The following is a 16436-nucleotide window of genomic DNA, read 5'->3' as shown; positions in this document are numbered from 1 at the left end:
TCCACAAGGCCAAGCAATTATAAAATTAGCACTTAATATTCTCAAAAATATGTTAAAAAAACAAAAAAAGGGAAATACCCATAGCTGTCTACATTACAAATTCAACTTCTCAATTGTACTAGGATTACTTTTAACTTTTTAAATCTTGACCCTCAAGGACTAATTGCATTTGAAAGTCATTTTTCAAAATCTGATAAATCTTCTCACCCTATGGTGCTATACAAAACCCCTGAATGGGGGGACCACATGGAATGGGCCCACTAAACTTGTAACCTGGGGTTGAGGATATGCTTGTATTCTTTCAGATTTCAGACTTCTGTGGATTTACTCTCATTTGGTGAAGCCATTCCATGGCACGGTGAAGACTCCCAGGATATCTTACAATGAATCAGAACATCCAGAGAATGACTGAATAAGCAGCCACTTCCTCCCCCCTTTTTCAAGATGAAGAAGGCCCTTCATTGACTCCTCACCCTGAAGCCCCTCCACAAATGCAAATCCTTGCCTCTGATATAACATGGAGAAGCATTAAACACCTGTCTAGCCAGGCCAGCATCCTCTTATAATACAATGTTATTGCATATACCCCTGATTCGCATCTGATGGCCATGATTTCCATCATTGACAGAAATTCAATATGTGTAACCGTGATTCTTCTGCTTGCCCTCATTTGTCCAGGCCAAGCTCAATATTCATATTGGGCTCATCTTCTTAATCCACCTATATTTGACAGCTTAACACTCCTAGACCAGGATATTCTTATTAGCAATAATGACACTGAGTTCATAGGAGGAGCCAATCTTACCCTGCCCTTCCAAACTGAACAAGAGCATTGGCTTTATATGCCCAGACCTCACTGGTGGCTTACTCCAGCACTTCCCATGTGTGTTACCAAACATAGCAACTTATCTGCTTGTCTCAAACCAGGAATCAACTGGCTTTTACATGTACAGTTAAAAACCTCTACAAGGCCAGACAGTTTTACTTTTTTCTCAGCGACAAGCTTTGATATACCTCAAAAAACAAACATATCTCACACTCCTAATGTTCTGGTTTGCCCTAGTCTCAAGTATTCAGACCACCCTGGAATAATATTCCTTGGACAACCTGTTATAGAGAGACTGAGCATAATCTTCACTGGGGCAATTGGACTATTACTGACAGGGGTCCTAAAGGACATCTTGAAAGCAAAATATTCAAATAAGACCATATTGTTTGACCAATCTACTTGGAGAATATTTTTTGGAAAGACAGAGGCTTGTCAGGCCCTATAATTTCTGCACATAAAGGGAAATTAAAAGGACCTTGGTTTGTTAATATTTGGAAGCTATGCCTTCCCTTTATTTGTACTATTAGCCACAGTGAAATTTATATAAATTGACATATTAACCTATTTTGGATCTCCCTACACAACGATAAATTTGCATGGACCACTATTTGTGTCCCTTCTTCCTACCTTCTCTTTGCTACCTCCATCTTGCAGATCAAATAGAAGATAATTACAACATTTCTACCTCCCAGGGATGGTTCATGTCCTGAGTAAATAATGATATTACCCAATTAAATATCTCCTCTTTATTAGTACTTAGCGTGTCTCAGCTTGGGTTCCTGTTAATAGCTCTGAGGCCTATATGCATCCATTGGGACTAGGCACACTTTACAAGATTGCTCAACACTAGTACTCAGCTGTAAGAAAAAAAGATTTGTTGGCCTGTTAATTATAGGCATCCTAGCAGCAGTAGGTGTTATCACCTCTGCCACTGTCGCTGGAGTCAGCCTGAATCATACTATCCAGACAGCCCATGTCCTTAATAAATTTATGGTCAACACTACCAAAGAATTAATAAGCCAGACTTCTATTGATAGGCAAGTTTTGGCTCACCTCGAAGCTCTTGAGGCTACAGTGGAATTTATTGGAAAAAGTCTGGAAGCCTTGTTCCTCCACTCTAAACTGCCCTGAGACCCTAACTACCAGCATATTTGCATGACTGGCAGTCCTTACAATCACTCCCAATCTTGGGATGCTGTACAGACACACCTTCACAGTGTTTTTTTTTTTTTCTTCCTACTGCTCTAACAATAGAGAAAATTTAGATGTGACATTGCACCAACAGCTACAATATGCAGAAGATCAACTTAGAAATGAATGAACTGATTCCTGGGCAGTGTGGCATGACCTAAATACTTTATCACTTATAGCCAGCACCCATCTAAATTTCTGGTTAACTCTGGGAAGTGGAATGCTTTTACTGTTTCTCTTTTTATGTCTTTGAGAATCATCCTCCAAACCACCTGAAAACAAAAAAAAGGACCAAGAGCTCATCATGATGGTCCTTGAACACAAAACTAGAAAAAATAAAACAAAACAAAACAAAATGCGGGGGGAACTGTGGGGAATAAATTTAGGAATTCCCAGATCTTGTACCAATGGTTTAACAAGGCTTAGGACAAAAGTGTCTGAGAATACGTAAACAGGGCAAAAGTGCCCCCAGCGTAGAACAAAAGCATAGAGCAGAAAGCTGCTTCCACAGAATGAAAACATCCAGAATAGGTAAGCAGGGCTATAGACCACTACAGCAGGGTGAAATTGCCAGGAGCTAATTACAAAAAAAAAAAAAGTGTTTTGTTGACCCTGAGGTAGCATACTCTATCTGTCTTATCCCCTAGGCAAGTTAAGATAAATAGACATGGTGCCTGGTGCTTGCTGTAAATACCCATCTGCTTGGCTCCAATTTTGTTTTGTAATGACCTAAACCCTTAACCTGCATATCTTCGAAGCCCCTTTTTCTTCACCCACATGAGTTAGTAAACACTGTTTCCTTGTGTCTTTCTGTACGTTGATCACGTTTGTAAGCCTTTTGATCCTAATAAATATGGAGCAAGGACCCTTACTCGAGACTCGTGTTTCCTCCTGGATATTAGCTTCTCTCATATTCAATTCTGTGCCCACTTTCTTGCTGGGCAAGAGAGATAGCTCCAGACTCAAAGTCTGAGACATAGATCTATATATCTATAAATCTATATCGAATTTATATCTAGCTATATTTCTATTTATCTATCATCTATCTATGTTCAATCTCTATAAATAGGTCTAGGGGTATATTGCAAGTGAAGAAATTTTTCAAGAAAATATACTAAAACTTGATAAGAACAACACAAGTCTTTAACATTTAAACCATTACTCCATCTCTTATCCCTCCCAGCTCAGTATCATAGAAACTACATCTCCCCTCCAGGTGAATGTAACCAAGACCACAGGGCTAATTCTCTTCCTATCTCTCAGTCAAGGGCTATAACATCATCTGGTAAGAACAGACTACTTAATTTCTCATCCTCCTCCAAGCTACTCATTGCAGAAGTTAAATTCTAGGTGAATGTGGTAGAGAGGTTGGAGGTTCATTCCTCTTCCAAGTCCCCATTCATAGAGTAAAGGCTCTATTCCAGTTGTTACAGGCAGAAAGCCCTGGGATCCTGATCCTGGGGTATTCAACCCAGCTCACTCAGAGAACACAGGTTAAACACTGAGTAGCAAGCAGGGTAAAAAAGGAAGCAATCACAGAAGCCTTGAGGCTACCAGCATGTCCAGCATCTAGAGCAGTTTTCCAGAATTTTTTTTTTCCAGGGGTAGAGAAAGTTCATAAGAGCAGAGAGCTCTGAAGAACTCCATAGATGAACCAACTGTATTTGAAACAGAGTGGGGGAAAGTTCAAGCCTAAGAGCCCTCTTGAAAACAATGGGCATTTTGGTGGTAAACAAATAAAAGGAGACTGGTAGCTCCTTGAGACCAACAATCTAACAGTTCGGATGCTTTATCAGAGAAAACCAGGAAAGGAGGTCACTAAGAGCTGTCCTGGCATAGGAAGAAACTTCAAATACCTTCCTCAACAACCATCCTTGCAAAGAGGGTCCCAATGTAATTGGATCAGTGGAGCAATTTAGGGTCCAGGGCATTTTCAAGAAAATAGAACAATGAAGGGGCACTTGGGTGACTCAGTCAATTAAGCATCTAACTTTGGCTCAGGTCATGATCTCATGGTCCGTGGGTTCGAGCCCTATGTCAGGCTCTGTGCTGACAGCTTGGAGCCTGGAGCCTGATTTGGATTCTGTGTCTCCCTCTCTCTCTTCCCCTTTCTGGCTTGTTCTCTCTCTCTCTCTCCCCCTTTTTCTCTCTCTCAAAAATAGAACAATGAATCAGCAATTAGTAAAGCCTAACAGCTGGATAAAGGGAGAATCAAAGCAATGACTGCTAAAATGCCATGCTAATGACACTTGGCTAAAGTACTGCTGCAAACACTATAATTCCAGAGTGACTGCACATGCCCAAGCAACACTTTCTGAGGATTTATATAAGATAATTCACACTTCCGGGGAAATAGACTTCGCTAAAATAGTCCAGATAGCCAAGCAAACAACAAAAAATGCCCTGGAATGTGGTTCTCATTATCCAGATTTGCTACAATATATAATATAAAACTCTTTTTTTATATTTATTTGTTTATTTTTTAACGTATATTTATTATTGAGAGACAGAGAGAGAGCATGAGCATGGGAAGGGCAGAGAGGAGGAGACACAGAATCCGAAGCAGGCTCCAGGCTCTGAGCTATCAGCACAGAGCCTGATGCGGGGCTCGAACTCACGAACTGTGAGATCATGACCTGAGTCGAAGTCGGACGCTTAACCGACTGAGCCACCCAGGCGCCCCTATTATATAAAACTCTTAAAAAATGCATGTAAATCCTCAAGATCTTGAATTAGGCAATGATACCTTGAATTAGATATGATACCTAAAGCACAAGTTACAAAAGGAAAAAAATAAATTGGGCATAAAATTGAAAATGGGTTTCAAAAAGCATTATCAAGAAAGTAAAAATCTCCCATATAATTGGACAAAATATTAGCAAAACATATATAATAAGGGATTAAGGGATTATAGCCAGGATATAAAAATAAGTCTTACAACTAAACAATATAAAGAAAAATGATTAGCAAATAGGCAAAATAATAATAATAATAAAGCCTGAAGACCCATTTTTCCAAAGAATATATGAAAATAGTCAATAAGCACATGATGAGATGCTCAGCATCATTAGTCAGTAGGGAAATGGAAATCAAAAGCACAATGAGATACATACTCCCACTAAGATGTTTTTAATGAAAAAAATATAAAGTAACTGTTGATACAGATGTGGAAAAATTGGAATTATCTTACACTGCTAGTAGAAGTATAAAATGGAGTGGCTACTATGAAAAACGTCTAGCAGTCCTCAAAATTAAACATAAAGCTTCCATATGACACAGTAATTCTACCCAGCAAATCCACCAAGAGAATTGAAATGATATGTCCATGCACATACTTCTACATGGATATTTATAATAGCATTATTCATAATAGCCAAAAAATGGAAATATCTCAAATATCCATCCACTGGTGAATGTATAGACAAAATTCTATATATCCTTACAAGAGAATATTATCTGGTTAAAAAAAAAAAACAATGATGTCCTGACACATGCTACAACATGGATGAACCTTGAGAATATGGTAGGTGACAGAAGCCAATCACAAAAGACCACATTGTGTATGATCCCATTTATGTCAAATTTTTATAAAAGCATGTATATGAGATAAAATATATACTAGTTGTTGTATAGGATATGCGGGAGGGGAGGATTGAGTATTAATGCCTATATTCATGCAGGGTTTTGGGGGGAGGGTGATGAAAATGTTCTATAACTGATTATGGCTGTGGTTTTACAACTCTGAATATACTAAAAATCATTGAATAATACACTTTATTTTTTCCCTTTCATCCCACCCCAACCTCTTCAAATGATGAATTATATGTTAATTATATCTCAATACAGTGATTAACAACAAAAAGTAAACTTTCAATTATGACACTAATGTATGCTCTGTAATATTAACTTTTTACAACATTTTATAGTGGAATTTTTAATAATCTAAATACTATTTTAGTCTTTACAGTCTCATGAAGAAATATATTTTGTATGTACATACTATTTGTGTGACTTATTCCATACTTGAAAAAGAGGAATCAAATAGTTTGTGTGAAACTATATCCTGTGAGGCTATAATGTAATAATTTTATTAATTTCAGTATATCAGGTGATTCTGGGCTGAATTTTAACTACCATTCATTGATACCATAGTATATAATTACTTCAACAAGTAGAGCTGAATTACAAAGGCTATTTTGCTGTAAACAAATCCTAATCTACACTGAGAAGTTTAATGTATCCAGAAACCTCCTTCTCCCCAAGGAGGTATCGTGTTGTGTTTAGATTACTATGAGAAAATAATTACAAATATACTAATAATAGGTATAACTAATCTAAAATATTTACTTTCAAGATATAACTATTCAATTTTACATTCTTTATGTGTTTACATAATACAATGCATGTTTAAAGCTCAAAATGAAAGAATCTGAATGCCTGGATCAAAACAATAACTTTGAAATTAACAATTCTGAAGAAGAATGCCATGTTCATTTAAAGAATAAATTTGGCTATGCCAATTTTGTTTTCCAAAGTTAGCCCAACTACACTGAAGAGATTTTCAAAAGTGCTTAAAGCAATCAGCTCTTCACTCTGTGAAGATTGTGTATCCCAGGCAGCTGTCCTTAGACTGGAATAAAATTCTTCCTTTCTCTTAAAAAAAAAAGAAAAAAAAAAAAAGAAAAAGAAAGCATTCAGCTCTTAATCTATGTGTCAGGTCAATTAATGTTTTTGGCACTGAAAGGCACCTTACTTTCAGCTGCTCCCATCCTTCAATTAACCACTTGTCACTTTAAATTTAAGTTAGAAAACTCTATGCATCTTGTGTATGATTAGCTTAGGTTGCTCAGGTTTTGATGTCCTTGTTTTCTACCTTTTTGTGTATTTTCAAAATGGTTATGAAGCCTACAAAAGATAAATAAGGTAATAGGAGCAATAGGCAAAACTAAGAAAATGTTTATTTTTGTGTTTCTTTACATTATCTAAGATTACAAATAGTTCATTCTCTACTTGAAAGTACCTAACATATTTATTCCAACATGTGACCTAACATATTACACCAATTGCCTATCAGTAAGAAAAAATGAGAGAGGGAGAGAGCATTTTGAAAATACCTAAATTTTACAGGAAAATTAATACTCCTTTTGAGAAATAAAACATCCATTCTTATACACCGAACACTCAGTATGCAACTTGCTCAGAATCTTCTTCAGGTTGTAATGGGATGGTATATACAAAGCTGAGATGTTTTATTAATTTCTAAATGGAAAGCTGTGACTGTCTACAAGCTGCTACAAATAAGTTGGTGACAAGTAAATTTATTTTGTTTACAATATACCCAAAGTAAGCATAACTGATTTTTTTCTTATTGAATTGCCAAAATTGTCTAATTGCTTGGACAATATATATACATATATATTATATATAGTATTATATATAGTATAGTATATATGTTATACTATATAATATATGCTATTATATACTATATCAATACATAACTATATGTATAATATATGTTTGTATATTAATATGTGCACATATAAACTTTTTGGAACTCAAGGAATTATTCTTGGATCTTTTGTTAGTTTAACAAATATAGCATATTTTCCTTAATACTTACCATAGACTTGAACAGGATACTGATTCAAATTAAACACAATATTTTGTACAGGCACTATTACAGTAACCTAAAGAACAGAGGAGTCAAGAAGTTCATTTTCTAGAATCAGGAAATTTCTATCCAGGGTCAGTCTTCCAAAGCCATGTTAGATGTTAGGAAATGTCATAGTGATGGAATACTTAGCTAATTTTAAAAATATCAGACACATAAATAAGATTTTATTTACTGTCCTGATATTTCTTTTAGACATAAAGTTTATAATAAAATTGCAACAACCAAAGGTTTGAATCAGACCGTGTCACAGATGTTTTTCCATAGCACTGTAATTAATTCTCTTGGCCCATCTCTGATTTCAGCTTCAGTTTCAGTGGACAGTTCCCAGTGAGCTCACTTTCAGCTCACACTGTTTTTTACATCTGTTTTTCATATCTGTTTTCATATCTGTTTTTTATTTTTTCTTCTTGTCTTTCCCACAGGTCTTTCTCTGAAGTCATTGAAGGAAAGAAAACTACAACTGGTTCAACTCCTATCTTACACAATATATTTCTTTGTGGTCACCAGACATCATGGAACAATGTTTTGGACAAATTCACAACATCACACAGTGCAGGTTAGGAACAGAGTATTGGAAAAAAAATTACAACCCAAAGTGCAATAAAATTATTCATTCCCAAACATTAATTTTATTTTTATTATTTTTTTAAAACATTTATTTTTGAGAGACAGAGAGAGACAGCATGAGCAGGGGAGGGGGCGAGAAAGAGAGGGAGACACAGAATCCGAAGCCATCTCCAGGCTCTGAGCTGTTTGTCAGCACAGAGCCCGATGTAGGGCTCGAACCCATGAACTATGAGACCATGACCCGAGCCGAAGTCAGACGCTCAACTGACTGAGCCACCCAGGCACCCCCTCATTTTCTGATAATTGAATTCATTGTACAACTCCTAAATTTTAGATGGAGAAATCTTAACATCAGAAATCTTGACCAATTTATGCCAACTCACCCAATATGTTAATGGTAGACTCCAAGTTAGAAGCAGGTCTTCTAATTCCAAATAAATGTTTATTTCTTATACCATTGGCTCTGAATGGACCACCCAATTGCCAGTAAAAATGCAGATGCCTGAGTCCCATTCCAGCTTTTTCTCTGCTTTTCTGCTCCACATATTTGAAAACATTAATGTCATAAGCTCTCAGGTTTTACAACCTCCTAGGGAGAAACAACTGGGGAAAAATTCTGACTGACCTAACTTAAATCAGGTATCAACCTTGGCATCAATTATTTGGCAGATAGAAAAAAGACATTTCCACATATAAGGATAAACCTCTCCAAAGGCCTAGAGGATACAGAGGTATGAGACATTTATGAGGAAGGAATAATTCAATTTGAAAAGAATGTAAGGTTTATGTAGCTGGAAAATAATGAAAAAGTACCTTGGAATAGATCATAACAGGCTTTGTATGCCAGACTGACCTATTTGAACTTTATTCAGTAGGTAAGGGGAAATCATTAAAGATTGTTTTAGCACAAAGCAACATGTCAGAGTTAGATTAAGGTTAATCTACCAGTAACTAAAGTGAATTTGAGTAGGGATGGCCAAGAACAGTGGCCCTCAAACATACGTGTATGTAATAAATGATGCTACTTTAAAAATGATATTTCAGTCAACTGGCCTCAGAGATTATAGTTCTAGAATATATTACAGGAAACATATATATAATCAGCACCTCAAATATTTCCTACATAACGTACCCTGAGGCCAGGTGTATTATGCATCCATATACATACACACATACATACATAGTCAAATGTTTCATACATACAAATGTTCCTTACACATATAGTATTTGAGAGTTTCTGCTCTGATTTTTGTTCATGCCAATCATCATAACCAATGCACTAGTGATATAATTTGGAGGGGAATATGGTGGACAAAAGAACACAGGCTGTCTTCAAAGCAGGCATCTGTGACTCAGGTCAACCAATTATTGCTATGTAAGAAAGTCAGCCCAGTTTTGTTTGATTATCTGCTTTTTCAGGAAAAATCAGGTATCTGACTTCTTATGGGAATGCTACAAATTTTTAAATGTTCAATGTGATATGTGTGTGTGTGTGTGTGTGTGTGTGCAAACCAAAACAAACCAAACCTAAATTTTGGTTGGATTTGGTTCAAAGGAAGCTAATGTGTGACACTGATCTTTCTTGACTAACTCCACTCAGTTCCAGTTATTATATATATATATATATATATATATAATATCATTTATATCATTTACATAATTATATAATTAGTAAATAAAATTTATGATGATGATGATGTGTTCTTGTCCTCATATTTACATGTACTTCTACGGTGTTGTCTATGTCAATATGACCTTTTTAGACATTGACTCTGTCTCCCTAAGTCAGCCAATAGTTTGTCAAAGGCAGGGACAACATCCTGTATTTCAACTCTGCTGTAATTACAATAAGAACATCATAAGTAAAGTGGGGGGTTGACTTATTCTAGGGCAATAGATGTCATTCGTGGTTACTGTGTTTTAGGGATCATGATCTGTACAACCTAATATTAAATATATATTTGACAAATACTTATGAAGAGGAAAATAGTCAATATGTTATATTTTTACTTAAGTTCCCCTATGTTACATGTATTTATGCATACATATCTTTCTTGCATTATTCTCTTTTCACTTCTTCAGCACAGTGTATGCTGTGTGTTGTGCAAAGGTTTCCCCACACTTACTTTTCAAGTAGTTTTTCAGAGCAGATGTTCCCCCAAGTGTATTTTCTTCCTCTTTCACTAGTATTTCTTTCTATACAAACAACAGATTGCTTTTCAGCTGCCCTTTCAATTTAAGGAGAAAAAAAATAATTCACCACTACTGAAGTTTGCTTCTCTTTCCCTACCCCAAGATTTTTAGCAAAAATTTATAAAGAAATATGCATCCATCCTTTTCTTTTTCCTTCTCTGCCTCCTTAATGTCATATTATAAAGCTTGGCTTTCAAATCTTTTCCACACAGTTATCTTCTTTGGATTTTCTTAAAAAAAATTGCCTTCTTAAGATATTATTAGAAAAAAATGTTGTGTTCAGAGACTCATGAACAAAACTCGTTTGGGGAGCCTGGGTGGCTCGGTGGGTTAAGCGTCTGACTTCGGCTCAGGTCATGATCTCATGGTCTGTGAGTTCGAGCCCCTCTTCGGGCTCTGTGCTGACAGCTCAGAGCCTGGAGCCTGTTTCAGATTCTGTGTCTTCCTTTCTCTCTGCCCCTCCCCTGTTCACGCTGTGTCTCTCTCTGTCTCAAAAATAAATAAACGTTAAAAAAAAATAAAGAAAAAACTCGCTTATCTAAGTATCAACCAAATATAATAGAATACATTTACATTCTCTAAAATTAAAAGGGGGTAATTAAGAGAAATTTTCTTCATCTAAAGTTAATTCTTTTGATCATTATCAACGGAGTTTACAGGACTAAGAATGAAAATACATGTGTCAGGGGCGCCTGGATGACTCAGTCAGTTAAACATCCGACTTCGGCTTAGGTCATGGTTTCATGATTCTTGAGTTTGAGCCCCACGTCGGGCTCTGTGCTGACAGATCAGAGTCTGGAACCTACTTTGGATTCTGTGTCTCTCTCTTTCTGCCCCACCCACTGCTTGCATTCTGTGTCTGTCTCTCACAAGTGAATAAACATTAAAAAAATTGAAAAAAAAGAAAATACAGGTGTCAAATACTGGAATTCACATACCCACTATATATTGCAATAATTACATAATGCAGTTATGTATTACCTAAATCTAACTAGATCTTATATTTGAATAGTATTTTGTAGGTTGCAAAGCATTTTTACCTACACTATCCCATTTAATACTCACACAAGCTAATATGGGGTGTATTTTTCTTAGTTTTACAGGTATGGGCTGAGAAATGATCTACCCAAGCTCACACAGCCAGCAAGCTGGGATGCCAACAATCCAACCTAAATTCAGTTATCTTTATGCACTGGACTACCCTGCCTCTCTGCCACTTCTATAATGACTTTCAAAGCATCCTCAATTGCGTTTTTTTTTTTTAAGTTTATTTATGAGAGAGAGAGAGAGAGAGAGAGAGAGAGAATGAGCAGGGAAGAGCCAGAGAGAGGACAGAGTGATAATCCCAAGCAGGCTCTGTGCTCTCAGTACAGTAAGTTTATTTATTCGAGAGAGAGGTATTTATGAGCGAGAGAGAGAGAGAGAGAGAGAGAATGAGCAGGGAAGAGCCAGAGAGAGAAGGACAGAGTGATAATCCCAAGCAGGCTCTGTGCTGTCAGTACACAGCCTGATGTGGGACTCAAACTCATGAACCATGAGATCATGATCTGAATCAAAGGGAGGATGCTTAACTCACTGAAGCACCCAGGCACCCCCTCAATTACATTTTTAAGTTTTGTTGAAATATAATTCAAACACCATATACTTCATACACTTAAATCATACAATTTAATGGTTGTTAGTATTCACATAGTTGTGCAACCATCACTAAAATCTAACTTTAAAACATTTTCATCACTCCAAAAGGAAACATACTTATTAGCAGTCACTCCCCACTCTCCCGCACTCTGGACTCTGGGAACTACTAATCTACTTTTATGTTTATGGATTTGGCTCTTCTGGGCATTTCATATAGATACAATCATACAATGTGTGGCCTTTTATGTTTGGCTCTTTTCACTTAGCATAATGATGTTTTCAAGGCTCATCTATGTTGTGGCATGTATCAGTACTTCATTATTTTTTATGGCTGAATAATATTCCATTGTATGAACAGTACAGTGTAGGGATAGTAAACTTTTTTGTTTATCCATCAATTAGTTGATGAATGTTAGTGTTTTGTCACTTTCTGTTTATTTCAAATAATACTACTAAGAATATGCAATTGTTTTTTCACATGTAATATATCCTCAGCATTTTTATTTGGTGAGCCTGTTCAAAAGCCTACAGAGGAGTATACTTGTGGCACTTTGGGGTATCTGAAAAAAATTGAGTATGACTGGAAGCCTAGATTAAATATTTTGAAGCAGAGAGTAGTGAAAGTTGAGGTTAGAGTTTTAGGAAGGTGTCAGATCCAGGGAGGCCACAGAGACAATTTTAAGTATTTTATCTTTTTCCAAGGAGCACATTAAAGCCATAAAAGAGTTTTAATCATGCTGGTAGTTATTTGTTTGTAACTTTATAAAGATCACTTTGGTGATACTGTGGAGAAAAGATTGGAGGGAAGTCAGGAGAACTTGTCAGGAGTCTATCTCAGCAATATCTTTAGAAAAATCAAATCTATACATTATCTTCACCTAAAAGGTATTGCTTCATTTCTTTCTTTTTTTTTAATTTTTTTTAATGTTTATTTATTTTTGAGACAGAGAGAGACAGAGCATGAACGGGGGAGGGGCAGAGAGAGAGGGAGACACAGAATCGGAAGCAGGCTCCAGGCTCTGAGCCATCAGCCCAGAGCCTGACGCGGGGCTCGAACTCACGGACCGCGAGATCGTGACCTGGCTGAAGTCGGACGCTTAGCCGACTGCGCCACCCAGGCGCCCCAACATTTCTTTCTAATACTGAGGCTTCTTTACAACTATGGCCAGTATAGTTTCCTATGAAGTAATTATTTAAAGTGCTCTTAAAATATTTCTCTAGCCTACTTTTATTGTTGAAAGTAAACCTCTGCTTTCCAAATAACAATTCTTTGGGCCTTTTGGTGTACATGGCAGTGTCAGAGTGAGAAAGAGTGTCAGAGATCTAATCTGATTCATTAATATTATAAAAAATAAAATGAAGCTCAGAGAGATTGCTTCCTCAAGATCACAACTGTATCTTATTTCTCTTGACTTCCAGTAGAATATTCTTTCCGCTATAATATGCTTCTTTCATATTTAGTATCTATCATTCAACAAGTATTTGTGGAGTACCTATTTAGGGTCTAAAACTGTGAAAAGTGATGTGCTTTTTTGACCCTGAGAAGCCCTTAAAGAGACGAAGCTTATTTGTCTGCAATTCTGGACAATAATAATAGAGTTTACAGATATGGAACAGGGTAAGTTCTAACATGATTTGGATTTTTATCCTTAGGTACAATATCTGTTCAAATACCTGCCTCACAGCTTTTTGTGAGAAATAAATGATATAATGTGTGTTATGTATTTTTCACAATGTCTGGAAAATAGTAAGTACACAATGATGTTAGGATAGAGAATGCATTGAGGACAAGCTAAATAGAATGTCTGAGAAGACAGAGATCAATACAGGCTGGAGTCGCTGGAGAAGGATTCATGGAGGTAAGGGTACTCTGAATTGGGCTTTGATGGAATGGAAAGCACTAGTCACTTTTCTAGGCTTGTCACATAGACTAAAGTTGTAGGTAACAAAAGAGTTCAGGTTCACATTCTAGAGTTTGCATTCTTCCTTTACTTAACATGTCCTCCAACAAAACTTTGGAAATAAATGCTACTAAGAACTTGGGATTTAATGGCTTTTTATCTCTAGTGGAAATATGTACTTATTGGAGAATGGGTCATGAAGATTATAAATGTGTTTCTTGATTATATAACATGACTCATATCTTGGAAGATATATAGGTAGATTTTAAAGAAATCTTTTATGTACTTTGAATTCTTGGTTCAAATTTCCTCTTTGTGGCCTTTTAAGATTAAGTTTCTTAAGGAATTGAAACAATAACCTAATAACTTTAAAAGTTATTGCTGCATGCTTTCTCTTTATTATGTAAAGTAGTGATATGAATTCGACCTCTTAGCTTAGCTTATTTTCTTCTAATGGAAAGATTTGCTAAAATAGAACACATCAGTACAAGACTGACCATATCATCTTCTTCTTGCTTTGGTCTTGAGTCCAATAGCTTGAACTATCACCATTTACCAGTCTTGTTCTATCAGGCTCTTTAGCATGGATCAATGAAATTTCTGCAAGTATCTGCAATTTCCTGTTTTCCTTATGTATTACACAATGACCTAAAGGCCTGTGGTGATTCTAGAATTTCCCAATAAGCAGTTCAAAACTGGGTGCAGACAAGCTTGCTTAATTATTAGCGTTAAAAGTAGAATTTAAAATAAGAATGTCAAATGATGCTTTAAAAATGAGAATTTTGGGGGCCACTGGGTGGCTCATTCAGTTAAGCTTTGGCTTTGGCTCAGGTAATGAACTCCAGCTCTGGAGTTCAAGCCTGGCATCAGGCTCTGTGCTGACAGCTCAGAGACTGGAGCCCGCTTCGAATTCTATTTCCCCCTCTCTCTCTTCCCCTCCCCCACTCACTCTCTCTCTCTCTCTCTGCTTCAAAAACAAAGACTAAAAAATTTAAAGTAAATTAAAAAAAATAAAAATGAGCGTTTTTTTTTCTTTCAAAGTTTTATTTATATCGTACTTAGTAACATTTAATATAATATTGGTTACAGGAGTAGAATTTAGTGATTCATCACTTACATATAACACCCAGTCTTCAACAGGACAAGTGCCCTTCTTAATAACCATCACCCATTTAACCCATTCTCCACCCACCTCTGTCCATCAACCATCAGTTTGTTTTCAATCATTAAGAGTCTCTTAGGTTTGTTTCCCTCTATCTTTCTTTTTTTTTTCACTTAACGTATGATCATCTGCTTTGTTTCTTAAATTGCACATATAAGTGATATCCTATGATATTATATTTCTCTGACTTATTTCATTTAGCATAATACACTGTATTCTCATCCATACTGTCGCAAATGGCAAGATTTAATTCTTTTTGCTGGCTGAGTAATAATCCATTGTATTATTCCATACTATCTCTTTATCTCTTCATCAGTTAATGAACATTTAGGCTCTTTCCATAGTTTGGCTATTTTTGATAATGTTTCTATAAACATCAGGATGCAGGTATCCATGTGAACCTGTATTTTTGTATATTTTGGGTAAAAACCTAGTAGTGCAATGCTGGGTCATAAGGTAGTTTTATTTTTAACTTTTTGAAAGTTTTCCAGACGGGTTGCACCAGTTTGCATTCTCACAAACAGTGCAAGAGGGTTTCCTTTTCAAAAAATGAGTATTTTTGTCAAGTAAATATGAAACAAATGTCAATTCTGTCTTAATGTTGTGACCTGTGACAAAATACCTAACCTCTAATTCTAACCTGTTTTTTTGAAAACTGGCAATAATAAAACTGCCTACATCACAGAGAGCATAAATCATAAACTAAAATAGTGTATAAGAAAAAGCTTGTCACTAGTAAATAAAACAGTTTTCCTTTAACAAGTTCTTACTTTACAAAACACTGTGCTACCTACATGTATTAGTTTCTAGGGCTGCCATAACAAAGTACTGAAAACTTGGTAGCTTAAAACAATAAAAATTTATTCTCTCACATTTCTGGAAGCCAGAAGTCCAAAATCATGGTGTCGACAGGAACATGTTCCCTTTGATGTTTCTAGGAAAAATTCCTTCCTTGCCTCTTCTACCTTCTGGTTGTTTTTGATAATCCTTGGCATCTCTTGCCTTGCATATGCATCCTTCCTATCTCCACCTCTGTCTGCCCATTCCTTCTCCATTGTGTGCCTTAAACTGTTCAAATTTCCATCTTCTTATAAGAGCACCCATCATATAGGATTTAGAGACCATCTTAATCCAATATGACCTCACCTTAACTTACATCAGCAAATATTCTATTTCCAAATAAAGTCACATTCACAGATTCCAAGTGGACATGAATTTTGAATTTCAGGATATACTAACCCAATAGAGGATGCTAAAGCCACTACCTTGCCAAATTTTGTT

Source organism: Prionailurus bengalensis, chromosome X (genome assembly GCF_016509475.1).
Source record: "Prionailurus bengalensis isolate Pbe53 chromosome X, Fcat_Pben_1.1_paternal_pri, whole genome shotgun sequence".
NCBI classification, from domain to species: Eukaryota; Metazoa; Chordata; class Mammalia; order Carnivora; family Felidae; genus Prionailurus; species Prionailurus bengalensis.
This window is presented reverse-complemented; position numbering follows the sequence as displayed.